The 12,543-nt window shown below is 43.2% G+C and overlaps 2 pseudogenes; both read right to left on the bottom strand.

Moving 5' to 3' along the window:
* Positions 1-294: 294 nt before the first annotated feature.
* Positions 295-1,435, bottom strand: LOC129085095 (60S ribosomal protein L15-like; annotated as a pseudogene).
* Positions 1,436-5,991: 4,556 nt separating this feature from the next.
* Positions 5,992-12,280, bottom strand: LOC129085094 (thioredoxin-dependent peroxide reductase, mitochondrial-like; annotated as a pseudogene).
* Between the last annotated feature and the right edge of the window lie 263 nt (positions 12,281-12,543).

Here is a 12,543-nt window from a genome sequence, read left to right as displayed (position 1 = left end):
AAACTAGACCACTTTCTTATACCATATACAAGAATAAACTCCAGGCCCTGGCCAGATAGCTCAGTTAGTTAGAGCAGCATCCTGATATGCCAAGATTCCGGGTTCAATACCCGGTCAGGGTACATACAACAATCAACCAATGAATGCATAAAAAAGTGGAACTATACATTGATGTTTTCCTGTCTTTCTGTCTCTCTCTTTCCCTTCCCCTCTACTCTTTAAAAGCAATAAAAAAAAAAAAGAGTAAACTCCAAACGGATTAAAGACTTAAATGTAAGACTCAAAATCTTTTTCTTTTTTACGACTGTCCTAAATTGTTTATTAGGTAAGAATTTTACAAACATGACACATATTAGCGGTAACAGTGGAGCTAGAGAGTATTGCACTTTCTCCAAGCTGCACAGCGAGAACCACCAGTCGTGTGGTGGAACTTGTGGCCTTTCCAAGGCCATGGCTCTTGCGGCCCGCAGATGTCAGCCCTTGCATCTCCCTGTGCTTGTGGATAGGTTTGGTGATCCATTGGGTGTCAGGATTCCTTTTGATAGCCTTATGGAATGGTTCAATGAGGATAACCTCAAAGAATTTGTACGTGGAATCTTCACCAACACAGTAAGAATTCAGGACTCTCAGAGCCCCGCAGTGGTGCCCAGCTCATTCCTCAGCAACAGATTGAAGGCTTTGGGCAAACTTCAGCTGGTTAACACCGTGACAGACAGGCTTGCCATAGGTCACACCCTTAGGTGTAGGGCGTTTGTGGCCACCACGAAGCACACAAATTCGATACATGACATTGCTTGGCATTGTATCCCAGTCAGTGCGCTTTATTGGGCCTGGTGGGGCAGGGGGCCCTGTGGAGCGCAGAGAGCTGGTGGTACTGCCAGCAGCGCGCCCTGAGAAGGAAGCGCACCACATCGGACTGCTTCTTCCTCCATAGCTCCTGGATGTACTTGTAAGTGCCCCTTGTGGCTTACCTGATGGCTGTGGCCAGAAGGAAAAAAAAATCTTAAAACCCCTAGAAGAAAATAAAGGCAGTAAATTCTCTGACATTTCTCTTAGCAGTACTTTTTCTCCTTGGGCAAGGGAAACAAAAGAAAAAATGAACAAATGAGACTACATCAAGCTAAAAAGTTTTTGCACAGTAAAGGATACCATTAATAAAGTGAAAAGACAACCTACTGAAAGGAGGAAGATATTTGCCAATAATACATTCAATAAGAGGTTAATATCAAAAATTTATAAAGAACTCATATAACTAAATACCAAAACAAACGAACAAAAAAAAAACCAACCCCACAACAAACCCAATCAAGCCAATTAAAAAATGGTCAGAGGATCTTTTCTTTAATATATATTTTATTGATTATGCTATCACAGTTGTCTAATTTTTTTCTCCCCTTTATTCTCCTCCACCTTGTATCACCCCTCCCACTCGCATTCCCCAACATCCCCCTCCCCCTTAGTTCATGTCCATGGGTTGTACATACTAAGTTCTTCGGCTTCTCCATTTCCTATATTATTCTTAACCTTCCCCTGCCTATTTTGTACCTACTATTTATGCTGCTTATTCCCTGTACATTTTCCCCTATTCTTCCCCTTCCCCCTCCCTTCTGATCTCCATTTCTATGATTCTGTTCCTGTTCTACTTGTTTGCTTAGTTTGTTTTTGTTTTTTTAGGTTCAGTTGTTGATAGTTTTGAGTTTGTTGTCATTTTACTGCTCATAGTTTTTGATTTTCTTCTTTTTCTTAGATAAATCCCTTTAACGTTCATATAATAAGGGCTTGGCAGTGATGAACTCCTTTAACTTGACCTTACCTGGGAAGCACTTTATCTGCCCTTCCATTCTAAAAGATAGCTTTGCTGGATACGGGGATCTTGGATGTAGGTCCTTGTCTTTCATGATTTGGAATACTTCTTGCCAGCCCCTTCTTGCCTGCAGGTTTCTTTTGAGAAATCATGTGATAGTCTTATGGGAACTCCTTTGTACATAACTGTCTTCTTTTGCTGCTTTTAAGATTCTCTCCTTATCTTTAATCTTAGGTAACTTAATTATGATGTGCCTTCGTGTGTGCTTCCTTGGATCCAACTTTTTGAGACTCTCTGAGCTTCCTGGGTCTCCTAGAAGTCTATTTCCTTGGTCAGATTGGGGAAGTTCTCCTTCATTATTTTTTCGAACAAGTTTTCAATTTCTTCCTCTTCCTCTTCTCCTTCTGGCTCCCCTATTATTAAGATGTTGGAACATTTAAAGTTGTCCCAGAGGTTCCTAAGCTTCTCCTCATTTTCTTTGAATTCTTGTTTCTTCATTCTGTCCTGGTTGAATGTTTATCTCTTCCTTCTGCTCCAAATCATTTATTTGAGTCCTGATTTCCTTCCCTGTACTGTTGGTTCCCTGTGTATTTTTCTTTATTTCACTTTGCATAGCCTTCATTTTTTCCTCTATTTTGCAACCATACTCAACCATTTCTGTGAGCATCCAGATTACCAGTGTTTTGAACTGTGCATCTGATAGGTTGGCTATCTCTTCATCACTTAGTTCTATTTTTGGAGTTTTGATCTGTTCTTTCACTTGGGCCATATTTCTTTGTCTCAGTGCCTGTTAGGTTGGAAGGGGCGGAGCCTTAGGTATTCGCCAGGGCAGGGCAACCCAGGTTGCTGCCTTGTGACACTGTGTGAGGGGGAGGGGTCCGAGAGGGAACATGCTGCTTGCCTGGCTCTCTGCCAGCTTTTAGTCACTTCCTCCACTGCCCACAAGCAAATTGGACGCTTCTGGTGCTCATTCCTGGGTGGGTGGGTTTGTGTACATTCTAGGACCCCGTGGTTCTCTCCAGAGGACTCTCCTGTGGGGCTGGGAGTTTCTCCTGCTGCTGCAACCCCCACAGGTTTTTACCTCCAGAAGTTTTGAGGCTTTCTTTTCCTGCACTGGAAGCCTGGATTATGTGGACTGTCTTTCTCCCCAGCTGTTCCTCACGGATTATCATCACACAAACGTGGAACCACCCAGTCAGCCAGCCACATGCTGGTCCTCCAGCTGTTGCTTGCCGCATGTCTTCTCCGCCCCAACTGCCTGTCTCTGCCCCTCCTACCAGTCTGGATGAATGTTTCTTCTTTAGCTTCTTGGTTGTTGGACTTCCATACAGTTCGATTTTCTGGCAGTTCTGATTATTTTTTGTTTTTAAATTTGTTCTTTCTTTTGCCTGTGGGAGGAGGCAAAGTATATCTACCTATGCCTCCATCTTGGCTGGTGTGCAGAGGATCTTAATAAATACTCTCCAAAAAGGACATGCAGATGGCCAAAAGACAGATGAAAAGATGCTGAACATCACCAATCACCAGAGAGATGCAAATTAAAACCACAATGAGATATCGGCTCACACTTGTCAGAATGGCTTTTATCAATAAATGAACACAAGTGCTGACCAAGATGTAGAGAAAAAGAACCCTCATTGACTGTTGATGGGAATGTAGATTGATGCAGTCACTATGGAAAACAGTATGGAAATACCTCAAAAAGTTAAAAATGGAACTCCCTTATGACCCAGTGATTTCATTTCTATATATACAAAGAAACCAAAACACTAATTTGAAAGAATATATGCACCCCCATGTTCTTTGCAGCATTTTTTATAATAGCCAAGATATGGACTCAACCCAAGTGTCCGTCAATAGATGAATAGATAGAAAAAATGGTAGTGTATACACACACACACACACACACACACACACACAATGGAATATTACTTGTCCATAAAAAGAAGAAAATCTTACCATTTGTGACAACATGATGAAACTAGAAGATATTTTGCTAAGTGAAATAAGTCAGTCAGAGAAAGATATACACCATATGATTTAACTTACATGTGGAATCTAACCAACAATATAAACTAACAAACGAAACAGAAACAGACTCATAGATACAGAGAACAAATCAATGGTTGCAAGAGAAGAGTGGGGTTGGCAGACTGGGTGAAAAAGATAAAGGGATTGAGAAGTGCAGACTGGTAGTTACAAAATAATCATAGGGATGTAAAGTACAGCACAGGAAATACAGTCAATAATATTGTAACAACTATGTATGGTGCCAGGTGGGTACTAGAAATATCGGGTAACACAAAGTATATGATTGTCTAACCCACTATGCTGAACACCTGAAGCTAATGTAAAATAATATTGAATGTTAACTGTAATTGAAAAATAAAAAATAATAATAAAAAAGAAAGTAAAAGAGAGGTGATAGAAGAATTCAATGGCTGTCCTAATGTCCTGATATCTAGTGTCCTGAAATTTTCACCTTACTACTTATTAAATCCCATGGAATTTTATTTTTTTTATCTCCAACAGGTAACATGTGCATATGGCACAAAAATTAAAAATTAAAAAGGCTAGGGAAGTGTACATCTCCTTTCTACTTCTGTCCATGGTCACCTAGTTTTCCTCTCCAGAGGCTGCCATTGTTACTGCCAAGAGGAGTCATGCTGATTTTACCAAGTACCTTAACTAGTAACATTTTAAGTGATATTGTCTGAAATGGTTAAAGTTATTTTAAAAGCAGTCATCTTAGCCCTCTTTGTGGCTCTGATAGCTTTCCAGTTGATTCTATTGGGTGTTCTAGGTAGATACAGACATCAATAGCATATGATTTGGGCAAAATGAAGACAGTTTTGGGTGAGACCTAAGTCAAATCCTGGCTCTTCCAGTTACCTGCTAATTTAAAATCCAGCCTTTATAAAATGTTGGCGCCCTCCAAAGGCAGCTTGTAGATACAAAGCAGTCCTTTCCCCCCCGGGGCGGCAGGTAGAGTGGACAGAGGCCACACAAAGCCAAGTACTGTCCCCCTGCACGCTTGGGTTTGTTCCACCTGGTGCTATGGATTAATCCAGAGGGCTTTAATCTCAGGGATTTCTAACCCAGAGATCAAGAGGAGAGACTAAAAAGGAAGTCCTAAATTGAATAATTTTTTCTTTCTTAAATTAATGGAATGTGGGTAATGTTTGTTAAGAGCAGATTAAAATAGGTTTTATTGTTTGCAATCAGGGATTTACAGGAACTCTTTGAAAAGCAACTGATTATCAGTGAGGCCCTATGACCCTCAGCCTCCCCACTATGGCAGTGGCTAAATAGCCAGACACAATGTAGATGTATGTAGGTTTTCTCAGAGTTGGGGCCCACTAGCCAGCGGGCGAGTTGGTGGTATTTGATGAGGAGTGGTACTAAGAAAATCCTATGGTAATGAGGGGAAAGATCACATTTTTACTTGGCTATAGAATTTTATCAATTTGAAAGGAAGCCCCAGAACATTTGATCCCTTTAACCATTCCATGAAAAAAGGTGATTAGGGATGTGGAGCATCTAGTTTGTTTATATGACATACTTTTTTTTCAGCAGAACATTAGAGGAGCATGAATGTACTCCTTTGAATCTCTTGCGACCAGAAGAAGACAGACAAGATGGTGCATCAATATATGCCCATCCTGCCAGACCACAGTAAGATGTGACAGGCACATATTGTCACAACAAGGAGTGAGCTCAAACTTTAAAAAGATACTGGTTCTGCTTATTAATGATCAAGAAAAAACATCCTGGGGGTTCAACTGTTGTAAGAGATTTATGGGAAACTATTGCAGGCTTGCCAAACAACCAAGTGACTGAACAGGCACAAAACAAGGATGCCTCAGGAATAGAAGCAGCAGCAGCTCCACTGTAGAAAGCTGGAGATGGACTTTCAGGACCCTTGTGGGCTCCGCAGTGTATTTTCCTGTCCTGGCATTCAATAACCTGATGAACCCACAGGTGCTAAATTTGAAGGTTTAGCCGTCAGGGTATTCGACCTCCTGGTATTTATTGGTCCCTTGGCCATTAGTCCAAGCTCAACATGGTGATCATTCTCCTTGCCAGTAATGGGCAAAGAAGGGTGTCTGTAGGGGGCCTCTGTTATTCCTTTGGAAAAAAAAACAACAAAAAAACAGACACAAGAATAAGACAGTGCCCCAGGAAGCCTACCTGAGGACAAAGGCCGCAGAGCGTCAGGGTGAAGCAGAGGGGTGATAGAACCTGGGCTCGTGTTGACACCATTGAACTGGAGCTTAGGCTGCTCTTGGGGTCCACCCTACCCTGACATCTGTTACGTGAGATAACTCAGTGGGTTGTTCTGGAGCCAAGGGAGGGACCAAAGAGAAAGTAAGGGTACTAGTCCAAAGGGACCCAGACTTCCTCCAAGGATGTTAAGGTTTTGCTATGAGTCTACCAAAACTAGAATCTTCTACAGAACCTGGAATGTGACAGTGGAAACAATCCTACCTAGCGAGCCAGAGAACCTCATTGCCAGTGTGAATCTAATCTTTTAACTCAAAAAGCTGACAAAACCATGTCTAAAAGGGAACATAGCCTGCTGCCTATGTGAGCACCTCTCTGAGACCTTGTAGAGGAGTGAAGTCTGGGTGCTGAGACTCGTGCACATTTTGCTTTTGGAACTGGAGAGCTGGAGTGCAGGGAACATTCTGGAGGTGCTGGCTTACGTCACTCAGTCTTCACAGGGTTATCCCACAGCCAGGCTCTATGGAAGAGGCACATCTCAGTGTGTGGGGCTGAGAGGCCCTGATAGAGCTCCCAAGCAAAGGAGAGGCTCGCAGTGCAGGTATGGAGTCCCTTAGTTAGCTGGAAGTTCTCCAATTGTTGGCAAGCGTTTTTAACTTCAGTTTTCTCTTTTTAAAAAGAGGATATTGATATGAGTCCATTGTGAAATTTAGATTAAGTAATATATGTAAGTCACTCAGAACATAATGTTCCAAGTTCAACAACAGCAGCAACAGCCACACAGGGACCCAGGGCCACTCCTTTCTGCTGACGAGAAGAGCCATTAAACCCTATTACATGTGCTGGGAACACTCAAGCCTGAAGAGAAGCATCAGTGGAGCCAACCTGTGGCCTTCCTAGTACGTGCCTGCAGCCCCGCCGGAAAGCTTTACTTGCTGTCAGAGCTGGGACAGGAGCCTCGCAGCTCATTGCTGAGCTTGGCTAATCCATAAAGTTTGGTCTGGGTTTGAAGGTAGGCTAGAACGACCACTTAGATCCTGCTCAAAGTTCTTTCATTTTGGTTTACTCCCAAAACAACTGAATGCAGTGCAAAGAATGGAAATGAAACAAGGGTACATCCAGTGGTGGCTGCTGCTCCCCAGGACCCCTTGTGTCAAGAAGCAGCCCCCAGAGTGTGGTGGTGGTTGCAGCCAGTGGGGAGGAATGCAGGCCTGGCAGGGAGGAAGCAGAGAGAAACTCCCAAGAAAAACTTAGGAAATGATGCTTCTGACTCTCTAAAGAGCAGAGAAAGAGAGTTGAGTGGTAACTCGTAGTGGGAGGCGGTGACTCACCACAGTGGGTATTTGGAAGGATGGACCACCGATTCTTTTAGGATTTATCCTGTAGATGCCCTTGAATCAAGCAATTTCCCAGGTAGGACTGAGAGATACGTGAGAAACCAGGGGAACTGGAGGACTCCTTGGGAGATGAAGTGACCCCAAGACCAGAGAGACAAAAGTCTGGGCTAGTGTCTGGTCTTTCTCCAAATCCCCCGGGGCCTGCTGTGCCTCAGCTTGTTAGTGCTGGTGAGCCTGGGAGGTCGCCATTTCTCCATTTCATTACAACCTTAGACTTAGGCCTGTTGATGTTTTGTGGCCAACCATGTCCCTTGTGTTTGCTTTGAAGAGATTGTACCAGATTCCCCAGGAAGTCTCCTCTGTTGCATATAAATAGGGCCGCTATAAAGCCCCATTTTCCTAGGGGAAATTTCTAGAAGTGGAACTTGCTGGGTCAAAGGTTATGAACATTATTAAGGTTTTTGATTCTTATTCTAGGAGGAAATGTTATCCACTACTAAAAAAAGATATAAAAAGTTCCTGCCTTTGTCAACGAGGAGAGGGCTGATGGCCAAATCACTAATGTAAGAGGAGGCCTGTTTTTCTGAAAAACAGGCAAGTCACAATGTCTATAATAAATTAAATTAAGACCATAAAATGTGATCTGGGTGCAGGAGATCACATGACATTAAACAAATTGGACTGCCTGGAGATTCATGGGACAGAAAGCACCAGAGAGACATAATGAGGTTATCAGATGTTTCCTTAAAAGTAGCAAGTGTGGTGGCGGCGGCAGCTGACATTGCATTTACTGAGAGCAACTTCTGTGTATATGGGGTTAGGACCAGAGGGGTGCAAATAACTAGTATTTCTCTCTGAGGGAACTCTTTTTTTAATAAGGGAGATCACCAGCTACAAACAGAATTATCCCAGGAGAAAGATTTTGTGCTGGTGTACACAAGAACATTCTAACATTCTCTTCACAGTTGGAAAGGTTAATGTACATGAAAGCACTGTGGGGTGCAGCGCCAGGTACCAGGGAGTCGGAGATGAAAGACATAGTCTCTGTCTGTGAGGAGCTCCCAGTCTGCAGAACCATTCCTCTACTGCGTGGTAAGAGCTGTGACACAGAAACGGGTGCAGGAGGCCCAGGGATGACACAAAGGAGGGAGTGGTTAACTTACAGGCTGGAGGAAGAGGTGATGTGACCTGGTTTGTGAAGAATGATTGAAAGTGTGCCAGGTGGGCAAGTGGGAGAGACACAAGTATAGTGAGGGGCACACGTGTGAGGGCCACCTGGGTAGCCCCTACAATTTGGACTTCAAGTAACATACCTCAGCTTGTCCCCAGACTTGAGTGCTTCAGACCCCACATGCAGCGATGTCAGATCCAGAAGTCTAGTCCAGGGGCCTCTGAGGCTCCACTCTCTCCCCAGGATGCCTGGGGTTGTTAGTGTTATATAACACTAGCGAGGAGCAGGGGACTGCAGTTAATGAGAAGGAGCCAGCCCAGGCCAGTAAGTCCTCAGGGTGGAAGCTGGGCACAGTTCGGAGGCATGTAAAAGCGATGTCTTGCCCCCAGGCTGTGTCTCTCAAGCGTGGGATCCTCACAGTCCTAGCCGGACTGGTCAGAATATCCTGTTTAAAACTCTTGGCTACTTCTGCTGGGTGCTCAGCTGGGTGCCCCAGTGGTGTGGAATGCATAGGTTCTGACTGTAGACATCCGTATTAGTTTCCTAGGGCTATTGTGACAAAGTACCACTAATTGGGTGGCTTAAAACAGAAATTTCGTTGTTTCATGGTTCTGGAGAAATATGCACGGCCACATTCCATCTAAAACCTGTAGAGGAACGCTTCCTTGCCTCTTCCTGGCAATATTTGTCATTCTTCGGACTGTAGACGCATCACTCCAGTCTTCCATCTTCACATGGTCTTCACCTGTGTCTCCACATGGCCATCTCTTTATAAGGACATTGGTCATATTGGATTAGGGACCTACTCTACTTCAGTATGACCTCATCTTAACTAATTACACCTGCAATGATCCTATTTCCAATTAAAGTCACATTCTGAGGTAGTGGGGGTTAGGACTTCAACATATCTTTTTTGAGGAGGACACAATTCAACCCAAAACAGCATCTCTCAGACATGTGGCAGAGCCTTCAGATGGCAAGAACTGAAGATCCAGGGCTCTGAAGTGCCACTCAGGTGTGACAGCTCAGGAACACACTGTTTGTATCTCTCTGCTTGAAGGGCCAAGGCTGCCCAGGATTGTGGCCACAAGAAGGTTAGGTTACAGGGAGCTGGAGCTCTGCCACACAGCAGTGATGTTGGGTGTAGAAGAAGGGGGTGGAGTTGAGTTTCTGCCAGGGGAGCCATTTTGCTGGCACTTTTACCACCATCCTTCAAGGAAAGGGACTCCCGGTGTAATTCTTACTCCAGAGCATTTTCCTTCCAGAGCAGGTAAAAGTGAGGAAGGGATCTAACTAACTACCCATGGTTTCTTTTTTATTTTTCCCCAGAGTTTTCTTGCTCATTAAAAAATAAATGCTCTTAGTAATTTTATTGTGATGTCCTGAAATTTATAGAAGAATAAACAGAGAATTAACAGCTTTAATAAAATTGAGTTTTTCCTACAAGACACAGGGTATGCCATTTGATTTACTGAAGACTTTTGTGCCACTCAGTAGTTGTTCTTGGCCTTCTATATATAATCATCTTTGACATGCTAAAAGTGAGTTCTGACTGGGGTTCTTTTGAGAACTCGGTGCACATGGGGTGACTAACTGATTTACCTTCTCAAACTATTCTGTGGAAGTAGTCAGATGTGGCTTGGCCATAGGAGAATCGGTGTCCAGTTTGCTGTGCGGCCTTCTCCATAGACTTCCACAAACTGGAATGGCTTCACCAGGTGGAGCGTCTGTGCCACACTATGGCCGATAGGGAGATCGCTGACACTCAGATGTTTGATGACTCCACTGGGGTCCATTATGAAGAGACCTCTTAGGGCAAGCGCAGGACCTTCCAGCAGCACACCATAGTCTCCGGAAATCTGTTAGTCAAATATGACAAGAATGTGACGTTCATGTGGCCCAAACCGCCATTTTTCCTTGGTGCGTTTATCCAGGCAAGACAGCTCGCATCATGACCTGCGTAGGCTTTCTCACTAAAAGCAATAATATCTGCAGGACACACAAGGGTGAAGTTCAAATGATAGAAGAAAAGCTCCAAATATTTCCTCTTAAAGTCATCAAGGTCTGGTTCTTAGAACTCCCTGTTGACAATGGCTGCACAATAAAAATAGGGCTCGTGCAGGGAGGTGGCAGGACCATGGTTTGAGGAACTGGTGGCAAATTTTGCTTGACTGGAAGCACGCCACAGTGCATTCCAAGCACATGTGAAGCACGTCTTCAAGAAGCAGCAGGCCTGACGGCTGCAGAGGCGGAGGTGCCCAGGGAATAACGTGCTGGGCAACCACAGCTGGGAGCAGCCTGCCCTCTGAGTGGGGCCTTCAGGGCAGCTGGGAGCCAGGGTGAGTGTGATCATTCTCAACCAGTTTTTCGCTTTACTGGGAATACTTGCAGTGTTTTCCGATTAAGAATGGCGCTGGTTTTCATTGTTCTGGTTAGAATCACCCGTAAATATATGTGGGCTTGAATTTATTCATCTTTTTAGCGGATGGTATTTCTTTGAAACTGTCTTGTCTCCCCTCCCCTATCTATGATTCGGATTTTCTGTCTTTTCAAACAATTTTCCTTTTCACAGAGCATTTGACATTTAGTTGAGTTTTTCAGTTGCACAGAATTGAGCAAATTTTCTTTGCATTAATGATACTTTCCCCCTTGCCTGTCCTTCCCCCACAGTGATTTGGTTAACTGATGGTCTACCTTTTCCCCCAAAGAATTTGTTTTGAATACATTTTCCCCAGATTTATTGAGATATAATTGACATAATATTGTGTAAGTTAAGAGGTACAGCCTGATGATTTGATACACGAATATTTGCAAAATGATTGCCACAGTAAGGTTAGTTAACACATGCACCACCTTACAGAACTTTCAAGTATGTATTATGGTTATCAAGTATGGTGAACTATAGTCACCATGCTGTGCATTAGATCCTCAGACCTTATTTACCTTACGTTTATCTGGAAGCTTGTACCGTTTGGCCAACCTCTGCTGACTTCCCTCCACCCCAGCACTTGGCAGCAACCATTCTACTCTGTTTCTATGTATTCTGTTTTTTTAAAAATTCTATTTATAAGTGCTACTATATACTATTTTGTCTGTCTCTGATGTATTTCACCTAGCGTAATGCACTCAAGTTCTATCTGTATTGTTGCAAATGGCAGGATTTTTAAAAAATGGCTGAATAATATTCCTGTGAGTGTGTGTGTGTGCATGCACACTCAATCTTTATACATGAATCTGTCCATGGACACTTAGGTTGTTTCTATATCTTGACTATTGTAAATAATGTTGCAATAAACATGGGAATGCAGATATTTCTTTGAGATAGTGATTTCATTTCATTGACATAAATTTCCAGAAATGGGATTGCTGGATCATATGGTAGTTCTATTTTTAATTTTTTGAGGAATTTTCGTACTATCTTCCATAGCGGCTGTACCAATTTACCCCTCCCCCCCCAACAGTGCATGAGGGTTCCTTTTTCTCCCCATCCTTACCAACACTTATCTCTTGTCTTTTTGATAATAGCCATTCTAACAGGTGTGAGGCACTATCTCATTGTAGTTTTGCTTTGCATTTCCCTGACGACTAGTGATGTTGAACATCTTTTCATGTACCTGTTGGCTATTTGTATGTCTTCTTTGGAAAAATATCTATTCATATCCTTTGCCCACTTTTAAATTGGATTATAGTCATACTTCGGTACTTGTCGGCTTCAGAACCTGTCAAACCCTGTACTTGCCGCATCTTGACAAGAAAAAATGTTTCAGCACTTGGCACTTGCTTGGGACTTGTTGTACTTGTATGAGTCACGATGCCACCCTGCAAGAGAAAATGCTTCATCCTCTGGCACTGGTCAGTTTCGGCACTCATCACAAGTTCCGGAATGAATTAAAGATGAGTACCGAGGTACCACTGTATTTGTTTTTTGCTATTCAGTTTTATGAGTGCCTTATACATTTTCTCCCGTTCCCGTAGGTTCTATTTTTAATTTGGGGGGGGGGGGCGAT

The sequence above is a fragment of the Pteronotus mesoamericanus genome, unplaced genomic scaffold (genome assembly GCF_021234165.1).
Source record: "Pteronotus mesoamericanus isolate MK-2021 breed Mesoamerican mustached bat unplaced genomic scaffold, CSHL_Meso_final scaffold_21, whole genome shotgun sequence".
Classification (NCBI taxonomy): Eukaryota; Metazoa; Chordata; class Mammalia; order Chiroptera; family Mormoopidae; genus Pteronotus; species Pteronotus mesoamericanus.
The sequence above is the reverse complement of the archived record's forward strand: the minus strand, read 5'-3'. Positions and strand labels throughout refer to the sequence as shown.